Below are 26471 nucleotides of genomic sequence, written 5' to 3'. Positions count from 1 at the left end.
CTCCTGTCTGGCAGTTCTACTATGTAGTTAACATCACTGACCTTCCTTATCACCTTACAGGGTCCCTCCCAAGCTGCCTGCAGCTTGTTGTGTCTGACAGGAATGAGAACCATTACCTGCTGCCCTACAGCATACTCTCTAGCTGAAGCATTCCTGTCATACCAGATCTTTTACCTGCTCTTGGGCTTCTGACAGGTTCTCCTGGGCCAAGCCCATGAGTTCCCTGAGCCTTGTTCTGAGGTTTAGGACATATGCCACAACATACACCTTGTGGGATTCACATTCACCTTCCCATGCATCTCAAATTAAATCTAGAGGCTCCTCACCCTATGCCCATACAACAACTCAAAGGGTATAAAACGTGTAGATTCCTGGGAACCTCTCTGTAAGCAAACAACAGATGGGGCAAATATTTCTCCCACTCCCTCTTAAACTGGTCTGCAAATGCTTGCAGCATGGGCTTGAGTGTAGAGTTTAACCTCCAATATAACCATTAGTCTGGAGATGGTAGGGGGTGGTCATTAGGTGCTTTACCCCACAGTACGTCCACAGACAATCCAGCAGGTTTGACATGAAATTCGCACCTCAGTCAGTATTTCTTTTGGGAAACCTACCATGCTAAAAATGTCTAACAAAGCATTTGCCACCTTTCTGCCTCAATGGAGGACATATCCACTGCCTCAGGATATCTGGTAGCATAATCTACTACCACTATACTGGGTGATTACAACTACCCTGCTATCAACTGGGAAAACTACTCAGGTACCAACACCTTTTCCCAATGGTTCTTGGAATTCATAAATTCCAACGCCCTTGATCAACTAATCCATTGTCCCACCAGGGGCTCCAATATCCCAGACCTGGTCATTACCAACATGGGAGATAGATGCTCCACACCAGTGTTCACCCCCTCATTGGTCAGATCTGACCATAAGCAAATCACCCTTGACATCCACATCCTACCCCCACCCCCCAGTAAGGAAACCTCCGTAAAAACCTTCTCCAAAGCCAACTTCATGCTACTTAAGTCAGAAGTGACAAACTTCATGGCACCCATTCAGATGGGAGCTGAAAGTTCGACTGCTGAATCCTACACTAAGGCACTGTACGAGCACATCCACTTGTGCATGAATTGTGCCATCCCAAATAAAACCAAGATGCTATCCTCCAAAAATAAAGGAAGCCAATATGGTGGTCCCCTGCCATAAACAAACTATACAACAGAAGGAAGAAACTGTTGCAGAAAAGAGGAAAATCGCAGGATGCAAAAAACTCCCTTACCAGCCTCAGTAAGAAGCTGAGATCCCTCATAAAATCCTCCAAAGCTAGTTACGAAAATAAAATTGCCAAAGATTCCAAAGACAACCACAAGGTATTCTATAGTTATGTTAAGAATCTGAATAGCAATGCCCAGATCTGCTCTGAGCTACAATAGAATTGCCTGAAATATACTGATCCCAAGGCTATTGCCAATATCCTGGCAGATCAATTTAGTGCCAACTTCACCCCCCCACCCCCTAAAGGGCCCATCTCAATACCAAAAGATTGCCAAATTCTGGTAATAATGGCTACACAGGTAGAACCCGCACTCTCCAAAGCTAAGAATACAGCATCCATGAGACCAGATGACATCCCGGGCTGTGTACTACATGAACTACAAAATGAACTGGCACCTCACCTAAGTGTCATGTTTAATCATAGCCTCAACTCAAGCTTCATGCCCACTGAGTGGCACACAGCTACAGTTATCCCACTCCATAAGGGGGGATCCACCTTGGATCCCGGGAACTACCAGCCCATCAGTCTGATGAGCCTGATCTGCAAGGGCACGGAACGCATTATCATGGAACTCATAAACAAAGACATTGGTAATCTTCAAACACTGGACCCCACTCAGTTTGGGTTCGTGAAGGGCCAATCTTGTCTCCTGAACCTGATTGACTTCTTTGAATCAGTCTCCAGAGCTGTGGATGAGGGAAAAGTGGTCCACACAGCATATCTGGACCTCGCCAAGGCCTCCAACACCACCACCCACTCTGGAGTCATAGATAAACTTACTAAGCTGGGCATAAATCCCTACATCACTTGATGGGTTGCCAACTGGCTTACTGACAGAACCCAGACTGTAAATGTAGCCGACTCCGAATCCATCTACAGACAAGTGACAAGTGCAGTACCTCAGGGTTTAGTTCTGGGACCGCTCTTGTTTGGCATCTACTTCTCTGAAGTACAGGTGAACACTAAGGGAATCTGGCTAACAAAGTTCACAGATGACTGCAAACTGGGAGCCATTATTGAATCCCCAAATGATATGGATATTCTACAAAAGAGCCTTACAGAAACAGTTGCTTGGTGCCAGAACCATGGGCTCAAGTTTAATGCCAAGAAATATATAGTTATCCCCTTTGGGAAAACCATATACCCATGAATTACCACATAGGTGGCAGTACACTAAACACTGAAAGTGTGATGAGAGACCTAGGGACACAGGTGGACAGTAGTCTCACCTTCGATAACCACATTGTCACAACAGTCAGGAAATCCTTCTATGTGGCACACCTCATCACTAAGGCGTTTTCATGCAGAAAAAAGGAGGTCATTGTCCCACTGTACTCAGCCCTCATTAGACCTATTATAGAGTACAACGCCCCATTTGGTTTGTACCTCACAAGACATCTGCAATAGCTAGAAATGCTGCAGAAATACCTCACTAAAAGAATCACAGGCCTAAAGCAAATTCCCTATGCTGACCATCTAAAACAAAACTCCAGCTATACTCTGCGGCATATCGTCTACTCAGAGGCGATCTCTGCTTAATATACAAGGCCATGTCAAACCCTGAGCTGTTGGACATGCTCCACTTAAAGAAATCCCAATCCTTCAGAGCCACACACTCCAGGGATCTAAACCTTGTCATCACAGTGAACAAAACATGCTGAAGGTATAGGTTCCTGACCTAGAGCCTCCCCATACTCTGGAATAGACTGCCCATACATGTCAAGCAGAGCACCTCCTTGGCCTTCTTCAAAAAAAACCTTGACGATTGGATGGGAGATATGAAATTTACCCCAGGGATCACGTCAGTCACCCTGCTAGACAGGGGTCCAGGGAAGTAAATACTGTGGGATGAAATATCTGGGGAATTGTTTGGATAGTCTTGTATAGGCCCTAGGGCTGATAGCCTAGTACCAACCTATGAACCTATGAACTAGGATATACTTTTTCCCTGTGGAACTTGGGGTGCTCAGAGGCCACACAATATCCATATCTACCCTCTGAAATGTCTCCTCAATCACAGGCAAAGGCATCAAAGGAGCTTTCACCTTGTCTCCTGCCTTACCTACCTTTTGGTACTGCTCACAGGTCCTGCAGTACCCTGTTACATCTCTGGAATTCCCAGGCTGATAGAAGTTCTGCATAATACATCGCTTTGTATGTTTTATGCCCATATGACCTACAAATGGAATATCATAGGCTATGGCTAGAAGTGCCAGATGGTAGGCTCTGGGCATTACAAACTGCTGTATTCTCTCACCCGCTAGCCCTCCCTCAGGGGTCCACTCTCTATACAGTAACCCTTTGTCCCAGTATACAGATTCCCCCTTCCCTTGAGAATCAGGTGCCTCACTAGCTACTTCTCTCAGGCCTTGTAGTATAGGGTCTGAGAGCTGAACCTGTCTCAACTCTCTCTTTGTAACCTTTCCCAGCTCCCCTTTCACAGGAAGTCTGGCATCCTCTGACAGCGGTGCCTCACTGTCAGCCTGGGTACTACTACTCACCTCTGCCCTTGCAGTCACTCTGTCCAAGGGAACATCAGTGCCAACAAGCACCTGTGGCTCATCTTCAGTCTCACTGCTGCAGGGTAGCTCCCTCCCTGAAGTAACCACCTCACCAGTCCTGGCTGCAAGTGTGCGGTCTGTCTGGGTCTCCCCCAGGCTACCAGACTCACATGTTTGTCTCCAAGCCTGACTGCGTGTAACTGCATAAACACATGGTACTTCATTATCAAAGTCATTTTCAGCCAGGACATCTGCAGTGATATCCTCAAACTCACCTACTTGCTGGCTTCCTTTTCCACCCTCCCAATCAAGGTGAACCCTAGCCAAAGTTATTTGGAATTGGGTCCCTCCTAAAGCACTGACTGGAGTAGAGTCTCCAGTCAAGTAGTTCTCCTCTGTAACCATGCAGGCTTCACAATCATTATGTCAGAGGCTGTGTCTCTCTTAGCAATGATCTCTATGCCATTCACTAAGATAGGATGTAACCTCTTGTTGGTGACTCCCAGTGACTTTTTGGTAGTTTGATACCCTTGTTGTCTCAAGACAAGCTACTGTTGGCATTTTATCATTCCCACTTACTGGCTCCCTCACCTTTTCTTCCCCACCTTGCCTCTGTGGACATCTATATGCTACATGGCCCCACTGGTTGTATTCAAAACATTTAACCCTAGGTCCTGGACATGTACCTGGACTAGTGGCTTCCCCTACTACTCTCAGATTCTGTTGGGGCATTCTGGGCTGCCCACCTTGGGTTCCCTTAGACCTATGAGCAGCACTGGGTGTCACTTTCCTGTTCAGGGATGCCCTACTTGCTAGATATAGGTCTCCCTTCCTTCCCAACTCATCTATAGTAAGGCATTGTCTATCAGCTAACCAGATCCTCATGTCTCCAAAAAGAAACATAAAATACATGAATGTTTCTTTTTGGAGATATCATGGTGGTTTGATGCATATACAGATCCTCATGTCCTCAGGCAAAGTGCTAAGGGCTTGTTCCCTCACCAAAACGTCTGCCAGCCCTTCAGAAGTGGTGACTTGCCATCCACATACCCACCTATGAAAATAAGGGCTTAGTTCAGCAACATATTCACACACATTTTCATCTGCCTTGCGTCTATGCTTACAAAACTTTTTCCTATAAGCTTCAGGTGTTAGCGTAAAAAATCTAGCAAATAATTATTTACAGCATTATAATTTAAAAAGTCATTGTCAGACAATATGGACAAAACAGTTACAGCTTTATCATGGAGTAAGGGGGTCAGGAACCTTACCCAGAGCCATTGATCAATATTATACTGTTTACATACCCTCTCAAACATATGAATGAAACTATCAAAGTTATCCCCTCTGTAAACTGTGGAAGAAATTTAGTGACCTTTTTTGCTTCTGGGGTTCAATTACTCCCTTTCCCATTACCTCCATGACTCTGACAAAGAGTCAGCATCTCCTTTTAATGTTGTATCTGTCTCTCCTTCTCCTCAGCTTCCAGGCATAGCAATGTCTCATTATCCTCAGCCTGCAGAATCACAGTTTCTCATTTCCTTAGTCTCTAGATGCCTCAGTCTGTCTGCTGCTTCTACTTCCAAATTCTTGGCCTCCAACTCAAGACTCTTTAGCTGCAAACAGATGTTTAAGTCCTCTGTAGGAAGGCTGAGATGTCTGTTCTCTGAGTGTTGTACATCTCCATGGCCAGTCTGATCATCCTCCTGGTTGCTATTCTCAGATGCAGCTGTGACTAAAGCTGCAATCAGGTCTGCTTTAGTCAGGCTTCCATGCACCAGTCCTTTAGCCTGGCACATGTCAGCCACCTGGCTCCTTGTCAGCTTGCCATACTCCTCTGCTGACATGCTTGCCTGCTCTCCCTGACTAACTAAGCTAACAAAAGAAATAAAAAAGCTGTGATATGAACTCTGAATGTTCACTGCATGGCTGATTTAGAGTACAAAAACACCTATAGTGATCACTGTACACAAGCTACAGGAATTCAATACCCACACCACTACAAGCTAATTAATATGGGATGTGGCTAACTCACCACTATCAATCAATTAATATGTGATGTGGATATCCCACCACTGCCAAACAATTAATATGTGGCACCCGTGCACTGGCCCAGTAATCAAGGAGCCTCAATCCTCACCACTAACACCAGTGAGGGATGTGCACATTGTGAGGATGAACAGTACATCCACAGTAAAGTACAATTTCCCTTAAGAGCACACAGAGATCGCAGTCAGTCTGGAGCTGGTTTCTCCCTCTCTCTCTAGATCCTGAATAAGACTCCCCACTGGAACAGCCAAAGGGTTCAGATCTCAGCTGAGTGGTCAAGCCAAAACCTCCAGCACCCTCTCTGTCCAACCAGTGCTTCATGTCCCTGGCCAAGTAGTTGACACACACACACACACACACACACACACACACACACACACACACACACACACACACACACACACACACACTTTGAGATATGATTTATATACAAACACACAGACACTCCTGGGGAAGGCCGGCACAGGTTCGCCAGCTATGCCTCCTTCTGCCCAGATTATACGGTAGTACCATGGTCTACCAACCACAATTATCAGCTGCTATAAAGGCCCTTACCAAAGGGTGTCCAATTCTACTCTGTAATGTTACTGTTAGCCAAATATTAAGTGTGACAAAGACTAAGGCTATTTAGGAGTGGCTTGTACAGTATCACCAAATACATGCAAGTATTCTAAGAGCTTATATATTTCTACACAAAATCCAGCTACAGTTAAAAGGTATAAATATATTTAATAATAAATAATAAAAGCACAATACAATACTGTAAAAACAGAGTTAAAAGTCACAGGGAATACTTTCAAATAACATAGTAGGACAGTCCCACATAAATATAGAAAACATCTACACTAATCTTGCTATATTCCTATCTATCTCTAAGAGAAAGTAAGTTATAAATAACTTACTTACAGAGCCAAGCAAATACAGATGAGAAGTGCTGAATGGATGTTTACAGATCCAGAGACAAATACAAAATGCACTCTCTTTCATTCTGAGACAGTTCTTAAATTGATAATACACATTACTGCTGAATCATATCAGATTACATAATTCTTGTCACCTCTGATTAAGTTTGCCAGGCTAGGAGGAACTTAAAATTTAACATGTTTATTTTAAGAATGCTTATCTCTCAAAGAGATCATTTTCTATTTGAAGCTTGCCTGAACCTGGATGTCATAAAACACTTACCTTGGAAACCTGTAATTACCTCTGTTTCCAGACAATAGAAAGAAAACCCAGCTGCAGACATTCTGTCTCTTTAGCTGAGACAAACTAACTTTATATACATAGTAAAACTTTGTACTTATCAGCTTATTGTTGTAGAGTTTTGCAAGTTAACTCTGGATATCCTAACTTTTACTATGAAGCATACATTTGCATTGGCATATTGCTTATGTCTGCTCTTTTCCAGCAGGGTGCACTGTGGTTACATTTTTGAAGCTCAGCACATAAAAGTTTTTTTTTACATTTGGAAAACAAGTCTGTGGATCATATTAATATTTACAAATGACATAGGATTATTTACAAAATGCTATCTAGCTGGGCTGGTTGCCTTCACACCATGAACATTTTTCTTTACTGTTTTTTCTTTTTTTGCAGAAGACCAGCTAAATATATATATATCTCATTTTGTATGTGTGTGTATGTGTGTGTGTATATATATATATATATATATATATATATATATATATATATATATATATATATATATATATATATATATATATATATATATATATACACACATATATAAATATTTATTTATGGGTCTACTTCTACTGACCAAATTTCCACATAAGCGAATCAGAAATTGCTGACGCCACTTACAAAACTCCATTAAACCAAAACCATGGACTACTGAACTGCTGTCCCTGGGAAACAAACCACTTGACCACCAAGGTGAACTTTGCCCTTTTCCCCAGTGTAGTGCGATATTGGAGTTGGTATATTTAGTTGGGGAGGGTGGGGGTGAAGCCCCCTAACTGGGTGAGTTTCATTTCTTTCTGTTGAGTTATTTTTCCTGGTGGCCAAGTGGTTTGTTCCCTAGGGAAAGCAGTTCAGTAGTCTGTGATTTCAGTTTAATGGAGTTTCATTGATGTGGTGTCGGTAATTTTCGATTTGGTGATGTGGAAATTCAGTAAGTAGAAGTAGATCCATATATATATATATATATATATATATATATATATATATATATATATAGATCTACCTTACAAGCTCGACACTTCACAAGATCAACATTTAGAACGACGAGACCACAAGACTGACGGAGCAGATAACCGACAACTTGTAATCCCGACAGCGAAAACACCAACATGGGAAACGTGTGAGCACGACTCGGTAAGTATGAGATAGTGAGGGATTTAGGGTTAGGGTGCGGGTAAGGTGAGTGTGCGATAGTGAGGGACTTAGGGTTAGGGTGCGGGTAAGGTAAGTGAGTGATAGTGAGGGACTTAGGGTTAGGTTGTGGGTAAGTAAGTGTGCGATAGTGAGGGACTTGAGGGTTGGGGCAGATTAAGTGAGTTAGGATTAGGGTGTGGGTAAGGTAAGTGTGCAATAGTGAGGGACTTGAGGATGAGGGGCAGATTAAGTGAGTTAGGGTTAGGGTGCAGGTAAGGTAAGTGTGCGATAGTGACAGACCTTAGGGTTAGGGTTTGGGTTAAGGTTAGTGCATAGATAGATGTGTGTAATGTGTAGTGTAGGTTTTTAGGTTGTTGGTGTGCTTGTGTTGTGTGTGTGTTGTGTGGAACAGCAAACATTTTGTTTTGTTAACTGTCAGGATTGTGGTTTGTCAGGCATGTGAACTTTCGTGTTTTTGCGGTTTCATTCTTGTGGTCTTGTCATTCTAAATGTCGATCTTGTGAAGTGTCAAGCTTGTAAGGTAGATCCATATAAATATATATATAAATATATATATATATATATATATATATATATATATATATATATATATATATATATGTGTGTGTGTGTGTGTGTGTGTGTGTGTTTGTATACATATATATATATATATATATATATATATATATATATATATATATATATATATATATATATCACTAGATAGATAATATGATTCTATCATCAAATATCAAACTCTCCAAAGAGTGAACACAAAAAGATTGATCTTTTAATATCAAGCCTAAAATGACTGAGCTAAACAAGCAATACTTTTTGCAGTGGGGCTTGCTCCCCCCCGCACACACAACACTCCCCTACTAATTAAATACATCAACCCCAAGACTGAACAGCAGTGGGAAAAGAGCAAATTCCTAGACCCCGCTATAAAGTCATCTCACAATCAGACCAGCCAAATGGCTGAAAAACAAGGAAAAAAGAATGTTTGCTGATATGAACATTCACAATTACAGACTGCAACCACACACACACACACACACACACACACACACACACACACACACACACACACACACACACACACACAGGCTGTGAGATACTTCATGTAACTTGTTTTTGTTTTCAGTAAAGTGTCTTGTCTCTCAAAAAAATTGGTCTTTATTGGAAACCAAGTGGCCAGAATAGCATTGCTACTTAGGAAGACATTTGTCAATCTGGGTATAACATCAGTGAAGAATATGGAAAGTAGTGCTGTGGAACCTACAACCATTGGTTGATTAATACACAATTACTTAGCATTTTTGTGCATTACATGAAACTAAACAGCAGTTAAAAATGGTAGTTTCCCCAACTAAATGATGGTTTGATTTGACAGAATAGACTGGGAATTTGTTCATGAAGATACGGTATTTTATTTACAGCATTTCTGGATCAAAATGTGATTAATTTAGATTGAGCTCATCTTCAGGGAGATACCTTTTTCCTTAAAAGTGTGGATTAATGTAAATAAACAGACAAATATCTTGTTTTTGCAAGTCATTTAGTCATTTTTCTCTTTCTGTGTTAAATAAGATTGTTTGACGATACCATGGTAATATGAAAAGTGTTGTTGAAAAGAAAGCGTCTGTAAGAGCTAAGGCTAAACAGGCCATATGCCAAGTATATTACCCAGTTTTGTGTCTGAATTAAGTGGGTACACATAATGTTTATACTTGATTCTGTCAGTTATATAGTATATGGAAGGGAATAGTGCCAGAGTCAGGGCTACTGTTTCAAAGCATGTGCAAAACATTGCAGTGAAAGGTGGAATCATTCAGGGTCTGTATGGTGCCTAAATGAAATAGAAAACATAGCTTGGTGTGAAAATGTTCATTTACTGTATGCGAGAAAGAGGGGATGCTACTGCTTCTGTAGAAGAAAATTCTGGCAGGTTTTATAGAAAATCCAGATAGCTTGTGCTTTACAACTGATAGAGCATATAGAGCTTAAATGTCTCATCATCTAGGCATGGATGATTGATGTTTAAATGTCATATTTCTTTAATATTCATTAAAGCACTGCACTAGATGTTAAATAATATCAGTCTAGAAAAGTTGCACAGTCTGCATTGTACTTCCTGATGACCAGTAGCATAGTTAGGGCAGGGCAAGAGGGGCAACTGTCCTGGCACAAATTGTTGGGGGCATGATCAGTTAATAATACTGGCTTTTAAAAGCCAGTGTTGCATTTGCTTTTTGACCTGAGCACTGTAGTGCCCTGTGTGCGATCTAAACTGTAGTGAGCAGTTTGCTACAGTTTTTTTAACTAAAACCTGAGTGCTATAGCATACCATACAGGCAGGGTATAAACTGTAACAATTGTTTACTATATTTACATCAAGCAGTTTGCTATAGTTTAAAAAGAAGACTTTTTTATCTTTGTAAATTAAAACATGGGTGCCATAGCACTCCGTGCAGGCAGGGTATAAACTGTAGCAACTGTTTGCTGCAGTTTAAAATAAGACTATTTTTAATAAAATAATTTGAAGGAGCATTTGGGACAGGGCACAGAAATGGTACCTGAATGGCTGGGACAGGAGGTAGAGGTGGACATGTCTTGCTTCTGGTCAGCTGGTTGGTGTGCCAGTAAAAGGAATCTTTTTTTTAACTTTTAAGAAAGCGCTATTGGGGGGGGGGGGCATAGATCTAATTGTATGAAGCCAATCAACTGATTACAGTAAGGTTTTTTTTTCTTCACTTGAGGAGCTGAGAGAGTGTAGTACTGGTTCATAGTACCAGCCCAGGGCACTGATCAAACCAACTACACTTTTGCTAATGACATAGAATTATTAATTTTGCCTGGCAGTTTGCCAAGAAAATGCATTGAGCCATTACATTTTCATCTGAGACAATCACATTAACTGATTCAAATTTTGCTCTATGCTTTGCTTTTTACTACTTCCCTGCAAAGAAGAAGACAAAGATGAAATGGAATTCTAAAATACTTAAAATTAATACAAATAAAGAAAAAAGAATCCTCAAACTGGATATATAGCTTGAATATAAATGCATATTTAACAGATGAGCAGACTAAGTGCAGTTAAACCGACAGCCTGTCAACATTAGTGTCAAAGATAATATTGCAATGGCACATCCAAAAGTCCTGATTTTTGCATAACTGGAATAAGACACTACATGAGGGGCAGATTACCCCCATAACTCATATGTAGGGTTCCTGTCCTTGTACCCTACCTCATAAATATACTAACTCCAAAGTCAGAGTACAGTACAGTAAATTATTCTTATTCATTTGCTTGTTTGTTTCTTTATTTTTTTAACAAGCATCTGCCTCTGAAATAAAAGTTTTGATTTCTGACAGTCAAAGTTTTCACACTAGTGAGTTCTAGCAACAGTTATTCATCCTAGTAATAGTTGATAGTTGTTATACTAGGAAGTATATTCATTAATAGAACATTGCAATGTGCCAGTGGTCGATGGCTATAGGATTGTTGGAATGCCCCACAATCACCCCGGCAGCAAATCCAGCACCTCTCAGTCCCTGTTCTTGTATCCTCATCTCCTCTTGTTTTATGACTTTGAACATTATGCTAAATACTATCAAATACTAGAGTACTCTGCCTGTACTCTGTACTGCTGTAGACATATTCCTTAAAGCAATCTGTCAATAAAGTTTATTATATGTTCACTTTTTTAGCAGGAAACAGCAAAGGCAATCAATCCAGATCTGGCTGCTATGACTTGAAGGAATTTTTTTTTTGTAAATATTATACATGATGCATATTCGTGAAAGAATTAATTTGCACACAAGACCCTAGAAGATACTCAGTAATTTAACTGAAGGATTTGGCTTCCATACATCTCTGAGGAGACAACTCAGTGTCTCCCTCAGCCAGAACTGTCTTCCTGGATCAGCATCCTGATCTCAGCATTCATTCATTCATTCATTCATTCATTCATTCATTCATTCATTCATTCATTCATTCCTTCATTTATTCTTTCTTTCTTTCTCTGGGATCTGCATTTTTTAGTGCAGGGTAAGGTGGAAACCAGAGGCTATCCTGGCACTCACTGGGCACAAAGTAAATAAACTAATATTGGATTAGATGCCTGTCCATCACACACTGTCTCACACACACACACACGCACACACACACACACACACACACACACACACACACACACACACACACATACACACACACACACATACACACACACACACACACACACACACACACACACACATTTTCTAAACCACTTGTCCTTGCGAGAGGTAAAGTGGTAGCTAGCCAAGCAGGATAGACCAGAATACTTGTGGCATTCATAGGTGCTCCCAGACAATCTGAGATATAAAATTCACTGTCTCCATGGTCTGCCTCAGTTCATCCACTCAGATAACTCTGCTTGTTACACTTTCAGTGGACTGCTTCCAGGGGCATCTTCATAAGGTGCCTGGACTACTCACTTTCTTCACTCCATAAAAAGAGCAGTAGTTGTACTCTGAGCTTCTTCTGGATTGCCAAGATTCTCAGTCTGTCATGCAGACTGAAATAAGACACCTTACAAAAGATCCAGTGATTTAAAAAGGAAGTTAACAGAAACCACTATGTACAATATTTATATCAGTTAGTGTCACTGCATGTTAGAAGTTAGAGAAGGGGATCTTTATCATATTATCGCAAAGTGAAAATGTTGAACGGCACAACAGCGAAAGTGTCGAAATGTTGAGGGTTGGTTTTTGGGAACGCAGTACAGTGAAGATTGGGATATTTGCCCTTTCCTCACTGTAGTGCAATCTCAGAGCTGGAATATATTTAGCGGGGGATGGGGGGGCACAGCCCCCCACAATACTGAATTCGATTTTTAGCATTTTTGCTCTTGTGAGTGTTCGATATTTTCAGTTTGCGATGTTATGATATAGATGCAGAGAAGGCATACTATAGCAAAAATGTTAAGTGACCTGAAGCAATGTGAAATTCTAGAGACGTGTGAAAAAAATGTTAGCACTAAATAAAAGCCTAGATGCAAAGGGGTTGTGCAGATGCCACACAGAAAGACCTCTAGGCTAGAACTGCACTAAAGAACTATGTACTATGAGGCAGCAACACCAATTGTGCCACTATATAGCCTCTTATCTTATTTCAAAGTAATTTATACCTTACCCTTTTTTTCTTTCTCTACAGGAGAGCCTTTATGTGACTTATTCCTATATATTCCCATGTCATTTTAAATCATAATGCCTTATTGTTATCCGACTTTGGCTAATTTGTCCTTGTGTATGTCTTTCGTGTACTTTCTCTTTTTATACTTCTATTGAGCAGAAATTTAGGATTGTTTTACTTTCTCTTGGTCTCATCTGGTAGAAATTTAAGAAACAGCTTTTAGTGTATGGTGACTATGTTTTACCTTTACCTGCAGTGTAGACTCTATTTAATTAATAAGCAGTTATTATAATATGATAGTTCTTAACATTACTAAGGATGTCACCTTTTATAATTTATGCTTAGTTGCCATGCTCATTCGCAACCATATTTACTCTGCAATCATGTCTTGACTTAACTCTACTGTCACGTTAAACAAGTACACTATATTAATTTACTTCTGTTTTTATCATGGCTTAAAATGTGTCTGCTTTTAATCAGTTCATCTACTAGCTCAACAAGAAACAATAAATGCACATTGCATCAAAATAAAGAAAATGTAAGAGTACAGTAAATCAGAGGTAAATTATGATGTTGTTTCATTGCACGTGAATGTTATCAGAAAGAAGTTTTCTACTGAGACTGCAAGGGTGATTGTGGAAGAGATTATACTGGAAAAAAATAAAAATCTTATTAGGGCTACTGTCATCTTTGTGAATGAACAGAAGTATTACAAAACCTGTGCTCTATCTGTTTTGTGCATCCAGAGATATTGAGTTCTTTGAAGGATACAATACGTATGGAGATCATTACAAAAGATCTGAAGACAACTTTTCATTTAGACAGGCCTGGATTTCTATAAATTAAAGTTAATTTCCGTACTGATTTATTTTCCTGGTTGAAGCAATCCACTGAATGCAGGGTCCCATTTTCTGGATTAGTGAAAGCCACATACAAAATTATTAAGAAAGTATGTAGGCTAGCATAAAGCAGAATTTCTCGAAACAATGACTTTAAAGACGCAAACATTGAAGAGGAAGATGTCTTATGTTATACAGTTGCTAAATACAAAACTAGAAGATTTTACTGTATCCACATTTGTTCTAGTATTTATGTTTTTGTATATAGTTCCTTGTTTTATGTTTTTTTGACATATTTTGTTTTCTTCCTTCTCACAGAACACCTAGAAGTTGTGCAATTGCACACTAAAAGATATTTTGTTCGCTTATTTATTAATACTTTACCTGATTCTCATTTGGCTTCTAACTTAAAACTGAAAATGGCACTCAGGAAAAAAGTTAAAAAAGAGGCATGACATTAGGGAGCTGTATCCTCTAATACTCCAGTAGCTGTGTCTGTAGTAATACTATCAAATCTGAGAGCACTGCAGGACTTGATAAGTAGAGATAATGACATATAGTGAGCTAGCTGCAGATCTAAAGGGCACAAGAAAACTAATACTTGATTTATAATCCTCATTTATTCCCTTAGCTAGATTGATAGCTAGTTAGCTAGATAGATAGACAGCTAGATAAATAGATAGACATATATATATATATATATATATATATATATATATATATATATATATATATATAATGGATTACAGTTCATTATTGTACTAACTTTAACTAGTTTTCTATGGATAATTGTGTGCCATTTAACTAACAAATATCTTTTTGACCCTAAAACATCTAAAAACTTGTAAGGTCACTACCTGAAACAATAATACTTTCAAGGTAGCAAATCTCACAAATCAGAATGCAAGCATTGTAGCATACAGTCACAATAATTCTTACATTACAAATGAGTGCAACACTTTTTTTTCAAACTAATTATGAATAAAGAGATAAATAAAAAGATGAACCGGTAATAGTTTCTTTTGTTCTAATTGTGAAATAAAGTCAAACATGAATCCTAAAATTCTAAGTATGTGCTCACCAAGTTATTTTAAAAAAAATAACAATATATGTGGTAAGATAATACAGCAACTCATTTACCACTTTGGGGAAAGGGGGTGCAAGTTAAATATGTTAAAGAAATATTCTTGGGTAACAAACAGCAGAAAGGAAAAGGAAGCATTGATCCAGAGATATCATCTAAGTGATGGATGTATTTTAAGGAAGTTTTAAATAAAAATATTCACAAACACCATTGTCTTCAGTATTCATTGGGAAAAATTGGATGATATATAAAGCTTCAATTAACTCGGTGAATGTATTGATTAGGAATGATGCAGTAATTTATGAAGACATTACTTTATTATATGCATTCATAGTTTAATGTTGCAATAAAATAGCAAGTCAATATGTACCAAGCACAAATGGGTAGTATGCTACATATTATGATTAATTTATACATGATGATATGTTAGATTATATTCTAATTGCAGAGAAAATCATGAAAAGGATTTCATACCAGTGGCATTTTCTGTGTACAACTGTGTTTACAAATGTCACTCATTTCCTTGCATGAATGCTAGTGGATGTGTTTCCTTTGCACCAGCAAATGTTTTTAAAGATTCATATTACCATGGAACAGTGATTGCATCTTATGGTTGGCTAGAGGAAAGGAAACATAATTTGTGGTACTGCACAGAGTCAGAGACATTTAAATGATTTTTTCATGACAAGTTTTTTATAATGTCGAGTAATAAAATTGTTGTGGGCAGAATAACAGACCATTCCTTTTTGTAAACATTAGGGCACGGATACTATAAGAAATTGCATGTAAATGAATTGGTGGAGACTAGAATTTATTTTAAAAATTATCATGCGCTGCAGATTTGCATAAAAGTTAAATATAAAATATTAAATAATCCTTTATTACATTTGGTTTCTAACAGACAAATTGTGTTGATGCTTGTATAATTTGATGTAATAAAGATGAGTCATTTGGCTCATTTGTTTATAACTGAAACATACACACAGCTCATCTTGCATGGAAATAATGAAGCTGACTGCTAAGATGATTAATGCCTGGCAGAGATACAGCTATAGTGTAAGAAAGGGTGCAGTTGTTCTGGATGCAAACTGCTAGGGGACGTGATCTGCAAGTGCCAATAGTACTGCAGTACATTACTGGTTCGGGTTTATGAAGACATGAGGATATCAATAACACACACAACCAAATGAATACTGAAAGTAACTAAAAGTACACTAACTCATATGAGTAAAGCCAATCTCCAAGAAGATGAATACACAACAGTTTATTTTGTGCTTTCTCTCCAAGAAGTTTAAATAAACTGTTGTGTATTCAGCTTCTTGGAGATCAGTTGTATTTGTACCAGTTATAAGCCAGGGGAATTTCATGGCTTCATAAATGAATGCTGCTACAGCATTTGTGGTCAGAGCTGAAGCATGGTCAAACTGGGTCCTAGGCAGGGTAATGCCCCACCCCAACTTACTTGGCTATTTCTCTCCAGTAACCATAAATGCTGTTTAAATCTGTTAGTGTGCTTACTATTTTTTTTACATCTACAATGATTACAAATATTTGGATTTAATTTAAAATGTATATTTCAAATTTTATAGCACAAACATTGATAGCCATTTGCTAAGCAAAGCAATACAGTCTCACAATGAAAACAGTCTTAGCATTAACAGTAAACGTCTCTGCCCTTGAAACTCATATGCATTGAAACTGCATTGAAACCCACATTTAAAGAAAATTCACCTGCGTCCAGTGACAGATTAAGTTTACCTCTGGGTTATTTTCAAACCATAGGTCTCTTGCACACATTTTAGGGCCATGCATGCATGCATGTGTTCTTTGATCCACCTTCCTGATTGTATTAAATTATATTCCTTGTATACTATGGCACCACTTGTTAAGAGTGTCTTTTAAATTTATGGTTTTGAGCATTTTTCCAGTAAGCAATAAAGCAAAATGTATAAACTGATAATGACAAGACTACTCATTTCAAAACATTTCAACCTTAAAAGGCCAATCAAACTTCTGTCATTGCAATCCACCAAATATTAGTCAATATGCACAATCTCTGCAGAAGTAAAAGTTATCTGAATAATTCCACATTAAAGAGATCTATAACTAATGAAGAGATTGCTGCCAGCAAACAAATTCAGTACCTGCTGCCCTTGAAGAATAAATTGCCAATGGTACATTAAAAAAAAACATTGCTACACTGGAAGTATTGCAACAGGGAATGGCTGCGAAACCAATAACAGGTTGATAGTTACTAAGCATCTCATCCAAAGGAAGACAAACTCAATAGTGCATCCCCCAAGGTGCCCTGCAGTGTCAGCAATCCACCTACACCAAAGGCAAGTATGATACCTGTTGTGCTACTAACACTGCTTTTATATTATATAGCACAAACACTAATGGCCATTTGCTAAACAAAACTGTTGCACCTTGAAAACAGACAGCATAAACAACAGTAAAAGTCTCTTCCCTTGAAGCTTACAACTCCTTTAAACTGCATTGAAACTCACGGTTCCTTGAAAATGCATACCTGATGTAGTCCGGTAATTGATATAGAGGATTCAGGCTCTTGTCACCTGTAACCAAGGTACAAGGTTTGAGCCTGAGCAGGTTAATTAACTAAACAGCCACCCCTAACTGGGCCATTTCAAAAACACACACCTCTTGGCAGATGTTTGCTCAAGTTCAAGTTAAGTTCTCCTGAGTGAAAGCTGGACATTTTAAATATGAGATGCATGGAGATTGTGTCCTTGAAGAAGAAATTGCATGGATGCACTGCATCCCTAAAGAGGAAATGTAATTAAGTTTTAGTTGTGTTAAATTGTAGTTACCCCTTCCCTTAAACCAACAGGCCCTAGGCAATTGCCTAGGTCTCCTAGTGCTGGATCCGTCTGTGCTTGTGGTCATGACTGAAATGCTCAGTATGTGATTGTGTTTTAGCAAATGGCAACTCTAGCACTGCAGTTGCAGCAAGCAGCAGGTTGTTTCAGTTGCAGTTACAAGAGTGCATAGAAGCTTAGAAAAGAACTTTGGGAATATTTTTTTTGGTCCTCCAAAGTGATATGGTACAGACTGTAAACTAAAGGGGGAACCTACTGTTTCTCCATGACCAGTTGATCAATACTCAAAAAGTCAGCACTGGAAGGTTGCCATCATCTTGTACTGGCTGTTAGAATCAGGGAAGTTTTAGAAGGTGAGTGATAAATTTTGATCACATTCCCACATTTTCTGTTGGTGTGATGTTAGTATAGATACATAAATTCATATATATATATATATATATATATATATATATATATATACATATATATATATATATATATATATATATATATATATATATATATACATATATATAGATTCACTTGAAAATACCAAAATCCCAAATAACCGAATCTCGAATGCACAATCACGAACACTTACAAACCCGAAAGTCTGCAATCGCGAATATCACAACCCCGAAGCAGTTTAGTAAATAGCCCTGTTCCCTTTAAGCAGACATACATTGTACCAACTCAAATATGGCGTCCAACTGTTTTTCCCCACATGGAACTCTTGGTGCGGTATACAAAGTGATTCAATCACAAAAAGGAAAGGATGTACTGATTATAGATGAATGTATATACCATCTGGAGAAAAAAACAGTTCCCAAACATTACTGGTGTTGCAAATGGAAAACATCAATGAAGTGCAAAGGTAGGCTAATTAGTACTGCCATTGCCGAAGGTGAACAACTTTAAAAAAGTGTTCCACACTCACATACAGTGGACCCTAACGAAGTAGACCATTACAGTATGTGTGCAGACCTGAAACATAGAGCACTTATTTCTCATGATTCCCCCTGTCTAGTTGTCAAAAATGTATTAGCGTCTACTTCATTAGATGTTGTCCCCCACCTCCCAAACAGAAGAGCATTGCTGCAGCAAGTGGGGAAGGTGAGACGGAAAACTAGTAGGGCTGTGAATAGCAGACATGTGACTTTACAAACCTTAAATGTGCAGCAATTTACACTTAAGAGAGGGAATTTCATAGAGAAATGAATCATTGATACCAGCAGAGAGAGTACAGTGATAGTGTTTACTACTGTGGATAATTTGTTTGACCTAAGTAATGCAACAATCTGGCTAATGGATGGCACCTTTTTTTACAAAGGTGTAATTTGTAGGCAGTTATATTCCATTCACGGCTTTTTACGGTGTGGAGGTTACAGTAAGTCTGTGCCATTATTATACTGCCTAATGACTAAGAAGTCACTCAGAGCATATAATGCAATGTGGGATGTTGTGTTCCAGTAAATGACAGAGCTCAACTTTTAAGTACATCTGCGATACGTATGTGACTTTGAGATAGCGGCTATGACGAGTATTGCTATCAACTTTTTTGGGGTGAGATCAAAAGGCTGTTTATTTCATTTTGGTAGAAATGTGTGGAGGAAAGTACAACAGCTGGATCTGATCCATCTGTATAATAGTAATGTACACTTTCAGCTAATAGTGAAGTGTTTGATAGCATTGGCATTTTTACCGGAGGACGAAGTAGAACCGGCGTATACAGAGCTGAAACTGTCGTTCCCTGAAGAGGGGTGAGATCTTGTGAGCTATTTCAGAGACTGATATGTACTAGGTAGAAAGAGACAATTTAAAACTAGATCTGCTTGCGTTGCCCAGTTTCCCCCTCTATTCCCTGTCAGTTTCTGGAATGTGTCTCAGTTGAACAGTTTATGTTTACTTCCCACGCAGAATACCGTTAAGGCATGGCATCGCAGACTAAAGTGTCTGTTCGGAGCAAAGGCGACAGATTTGGGAATCCTTATGCAAATGTTGGTAAGAGAACAGGACAGAGTGGATGAGTTAAGGGTCCACCTGAGTAGTGGCAGTTCACCTAGTCCAAAGCGACATAAACTTGTGATGAGACAGCAGCACTTTGAAACTATTTTGGTGAATAGGGAATCCTATAGCACTTTAGAGTTTTTGAAAGCTATTGCATGGTTACTTCATATATAGAATGGAGATGACATATATGTGCAGCACTGTTGTTTGATTGCATAGTGTATTCGTTTTTCACGGGAGTGCAAGATATCTTTGAGTACTGGGTGTTATGCAAAGGTGGTGGGAAGAAAACCTACAAATATTAGATGCTGTAGTGTATAATTTCTGTATTTTAATCATTCGGGATGGTGATATTCGCGATTGCAGACTTTCGGGTTTGTAAGTGTTCGTGACTGTGCATTCGAGATTCGGTTATTTGGGATTTTGGTATTTTCAAGTGAATATATATATATATATATATATATATATATATATATATATATATAAAATATATATAAATATATATATATATATATATATATATATATATATATATATATATATATATATGCATGTGTGTTGTGTGTGTGTGTGTGTGTGTGCATGTGTATATGTATAGAGACAGAAACAGAGAAAGAGAGAGAGAGTTTGGTAATTTCAGAGGTACAGGGGCTTGCTCCTTACTGCAAAAAGCAAATGTTTTTGTATTTTGATAATTTAGGAGCATTACTGTTCTGAATATTGACTTCCTAAGATTTTATTTGTTTTGAAGTTGAATAACTGTGTGTTGATTAAATGACACAAGAATATCCACAGTAAACACACCTAATGGTTTATAGGGGAATGTCTTACCAAGCCAGCTGTGCCAAAAGACAGTTACTTTATATAAATACTTAGAGTTACAGTGCTTTGCTTTTTATTCCTAAAATAACCTTAATAATACTTTAACCAGGTTATTAATTATAAAACAGATGGTTATACTTTCATTTATAGCCTGTCAGAATGAAAAATATATTTCGACAACAGAATAAAAGAATAAATAAATAAGTGAAAGAAATTAATCAAATAATGTACATTTTATACAACATGAAGGTAGAAATTAATCAAATAATCTGCATTTTTCACATTAGCTAATGCCCCTCTCAGTAGAAGTCAGACATTACCTATATAGGACTGTATCCAGTGATATCACACATAGTGAAAGGAAAGGAAATAAATTAACTATCTCAGATAAACTCAACTTTATTTCTTAAAGGAAAGGAAATAAATTAACTATCTCAAATAAACTCAACTTTAATTCTTTGCTGAAGTGTAGGTAATGATTTCACACTGAGTATAAAAAGCACTGTTTAAAATCCCAATCTAAACTGTAACTAATAGAATTATATTCATAGTTATGGGAAAATAATGGGGTAGTGGGGATGTAAGGTGATGATGGCTGCATTCTGGAATTATAGCTAAACTCACTAAATTAGGTATAAATCCCTAAGTCACAAGATAGGTTGCCAACTGGCTCACTGACAGAACCCACACTGTAAATGTTGCAGACTCCAAATCTGACTTCAAACCAGTGACAAGTGGAGTACCACAGGGTTCAGTCCTGGGACCTCTCCTGTTTGTTATCTACTTCACTGAAGTACAGGCTAACACAGAAGGCCTCTGGCTAATGAAGTTCGCAGATGACTACAAACTAGGAGCCATAGTTAAGTCCCCAAATGATGTGGACATCCTACAAAAGGACCTCACTGAGACAGATGCCTGGTGTCAGAGGCATGGCCTCATGCTCAATGCCAAAATGTGCATTGTCATCCCCTTCAGTAAAAACTCTGTACCCACAAACTACCACATAAACGGCAGTCTACTTAACGTCAAATGTGTGATAAGAGACCTTGGGACCCAGGTGGACAGTAGTCTCTCCTTTGATAATCACATCATCACAGTAGTTAGGAAATCTTTCTATGTGGCACACCTCATTACAAAAGGGTTCTCATCCAGGAAAAAAGAGGTCATTTTTCCCCTCTACTCGGCACTCGTTAGACCCATTATAGTGTACAACTCACCTTTTGGAATGTACCTCACAAGACATCTGCAGCAGCTGGAAAGGCCACAGAAGTACCTCACAAAGAGGATTACTGGCCTCAAATGTATGCCCTACACTGACCGTCTCATAAAACTCCAGCTTTACTCTGTAGCATATCACCTACTCCGAGGAGATCTCTGCCTAACATATAAAGCTATGTTAAACCCAGAACTGTTGGACATGCTACACCTAAAGAAATCCCAATCCCTCTGAGCTACATGCTCTAGGGACCTAAACCTTGTCACCACAATAAACAGGACATGCTGGAGGGATAGATTCCTGTCCAAGAGACTTTCTATACTCTGGAACAAGCTACCTATCTATGTCAACCAAAGTTCCTCATTAGCACTCTTCAAGAAAAATCTTGATGAGTGGATGGGAAATAGGAAATTCACCCTGGGGATCACTTCAGTGGCTCTGCTCGACATGGACACAGGAAATTAACTTTCTTGAGTGGCAAAAGCCAGGGAACCTTGTTGGCTAGGCTTACTTAGGCCCTTGAGCCAATAGCCTAGTACCTACCTATGAACCTATAACAAGATGCATTTAAGGGAGTTTCTTACCACACTGATTTCATTATGTGATAAATATTGCAAATAAGTACTACAATCTCAGTGATTCATAAGGATGAAGTCTACTTGCAGCCCAGATGACATGGGGCTGAGCAGTAGTACAGGCAGTTTCACAGCTGACTAGGAGGGTGGGAGAAAGTAGCTAGCACCAGCCTGTCCATTTAGGGGGATGTAAGCTGCAAGGCCCACTGTCAAGACTATCTCCCACCAGAGGCTGTATGTCATAACTTCTGCAGACAGCACTGAGTGCATCTGCCTGCCAAGTAGAATATGTACTGCAGCTGGACTGGGCATATGCACAGTAAACATGATCATAATGGCAGCATTGCAGGATTTGCACTGACCATACAAAGGAATGCAGGTTACTTATTTAGATCACATACCACTACAGTACTGAGTAGTTTTACAACCTGGGTACAATTCTGGGTCACCTTTAAAAATAGGGTAGTCCAGGCCCACAGACCTCTGTAATGAATATCCACCTGGAATAGCAAAACACCAAAACACAAAGTGTTAAGAGGGGTACTGAGGCATAAGGATCAAGCACTCCTCATGACTGCCTGTTTGATATTCTTTCTAAGTGATCAGAAAGAGGCCAAGGATTAGCAGGTATGAGTGAGAAAAGCATGTAAAATTAAAAGCAAATGTAAAGAGAGGCAAAGGCAAACAACTGTAACATTGCTTCTCCAGTACATGATGAATATTTCAATGTTTCAGTAGTCTTTTAATCTCAATAATTATAAAGAAACCTTCAAAGAAAATAATGAACAGATTCTGACACCTAACTATCCCATCCAAATAAACAAATTTAAATAAATAAATAAATACATTACATAAAACAAAAACAAATATCCCTAATAATAACCAATAAGAAACCCATACAGGCAATGTTGGTATTATAAAAATTCTATTATAAATTGGAACTTACATTGTAGCAACATAGAAAAATCTCTTTTTTTGTTCAACATGAGATCTGATTAATGGAATTAACAAATGCATCTTTAGAAGAAGTGTGGCTAAAATAATTAAAGTTCCAGCAAGAGTTTATGTCTAAGTGATTGTATTCTTTAGTCCTTATGATGATGATGCTGAGAAGCAAGGGAGAAGACCTAATTTACAGACATTCGGTCTTCTCAAAGTAAAAAAGTACATCATCTCCGTAATCTTCAAAAATGGATGCCTATAACCGTACAAAGGTATTTTAGACTGTTTAAAATGCAAAGTTTGCTCAGTTTATCAATCCCAAAATAACTTCCAGGGAATGGAAAACCGAGATGAGCTACAATGGAATGGAAGAGGTGTTCAAAACTGGCTGGGCATACAGGCCTAAAGTAATAGGAGGAAGCATGTCAAATCTGGTAACAGCTGTTTATACACAGTTGCCAAACAAAGGAAAAAAAAACTATTCCTGATCTTACACCTCTTAAAGAAAAGTAGTTTCAAGCCATTTATTTGATATCTATACACTCTTTTAGTGTGTGTTGTTGAAGAACAGATTACATTCAAGGATTATTATGACAAGCAGAATCCTTGATCTGGGATTAGTAAGAGCTGGTGTCATGGCGGACTACACTCAAGGTTCTTCAGGTGGCCCAAAAAATGAAGTGTTAAATCCATTCATGAAGTCCCCATCCATAACAATGATAGATAAGCAAGTACAGAAACTATTCTGAGTCAAATCTAAGTCAAAAACAACAAGGTTGAGTAACTTTCATATGTGTACTGCTTTTATATGAACCTCTGTGGGCTGACACCTGAAACTAACTGTGATGGGAACTCAATTTCTCTAACAAATGGTTATGTGTAAATTTCTTCATTATGGCTGTAACTATTGTGATCATACAATGTTACTGTAAACATGGAGTAAACAAAACATGGTGAATTGAGTTCAACATTTTAACTGATTTGATCTCCTGGATATTTTTGGTATAGCTTATTCCCTCACTGTTTTTGTTTACTTGTTCTGGTGTTATCATTTGTGGCATCCAATGCTAATGTCACATTTATCACTAGATATGTGATGAGAGACATGCATTATTATTAACCAGCATAACTGATATTGTTCCATGAGGGTTTTCTTACAATGGTCTTCTTGCATTTAGAGTCTGAATTGTGCCATCCTCTGCCAGACTATGTCAGCATACCCAATTTGTATTCATACTCATGGTAGGTTTAGCAGGAGGCTCAAATGTCTGAAGCAGCTTGAATCCATATTGTTGCTCTCTTCCCACCTTTTTCTTCACTGCACGGCATGATGTTGTGCAACCAGAATGAGTGTTGGAAGTAGTGCAGACTGTTCCCTAAATGGATTGTTAAATGAATGTCAGCTTATGGATTAAAAAGACAAGGGGAAGAAGCAAACTGATGGAGACGTACAGCTGAATGGTCATATTTACCACCTTTGTAAATGTTATTTAGTTTTGAGATGACAGTACAAACCCATTATGATATGTGGTATGGAGAAATTGAATGTATAGTTGATTATGCCTTCCCGTCAACAAATAAGTAACAATTAGAAAGAGAGTTGCATTTTAATAGGTTGTCAGAAGTGAGAGATGAGTGCTTAAACTATGTGTGAGTGAAGTCATTAGCACAGTAAAGAAGCTACATCTTACATATGACCATGTATTTTATTCTAGAAAACTAAAAGTAGAAGCGGTCTGAGAAGGAACCCTTGAAGTACCCCTTATGTTTTCCACAAATTAAATTGATAGGATGGTACTGATTATGAGCAACATACACTCACAGAAATCAAATTAAATCTCAAAAAAATAAAAAAAGCAGAAGTTTTAAAAGTATAATGAAGCATTTTCTGCTATGGTGTTTTGTATTAGGGGACACCATGTATTATTTAGTTAAGATAACAAATATACTATATATACTATCTGCATAGTTTAAATGAATGAAGTTAAATCCAGTAATGTGTGTTAGCCTAAGCAGTTAATATAACTTGTTTTCATTCACTGGACATGATCATGTGGGAGTTCTTGTTCGTAACTAGTGATATTTTTAACTTTTTAACAAAGTGCTTTGAAGGAATTCCTGTTTCACTGTTCTCCAGTAAAACCTAATGCTGCAGTTATCACTGTTTTCACAATGGCATTTACAAGATATAAAACACCACAGCAAACCCATGACTAACTGAAATCGGCATTCTTGGTGCAAGTCAGCAATGAAATTATGGGACCCATTATATCATAATATACTTAATAATCAAATGCGAAGTGGTGGCATTTCAGCAATCAAATAATTTTACATGATGTTTAGAAGGTGATACTTTTTAAAAGAAATACTTTCATTATTATTTGTTTACTTTGGTATGAGTGTTTGTCTTTCTGTGGTTGTATCTGCTAGACACTGAAATAGTTTATATATAAATGTTTGTTTGGAAGGTAGTAATGATAGCTCTTCCTGGACAAGATATGTCCCGCCATAACAATAAGTAATGAAGGATGTCTTTGAAGAATGTGTACCAGTCTGATATGACTTGGTAACATAAATGCCTGAAACTATTTGACACAAGTTAGTCTTTCAACCAATAATCAAACAGGCAGTGCTGCCTGTAGTATTTCTTGTCCATATGTGTAGCATAGCAATTGAGATACAAAAGCAAGCTTTGCAGGTTGCTTAAGACAGATTAGATAATTGCAAGTCTTTAATAAGAGTTAAAACTTCAGGAGAATATTCTGCCACAAAAGCTGCATGTTTCTGCAGCTCAGCCTGTTTTCTCTGTAGAATTAACTT

Source organism: Protopterus annectens, chromosome 5.part0 (assembly GCF_019279795.1).
Source record: "Protopterus annectens isolate FY-2018-M chromosome 5.part0, PAN1.0, whole genome shotgun sequence".
Taxonomy (NCBI): Eukaryota; Metazoa; Chordata; order Ceratodontiformes; family Protopteridae; genus Protopterus; species Protopterus annectens.
This window is presented reverse-complemented; position numbering follows the sequence as displayed.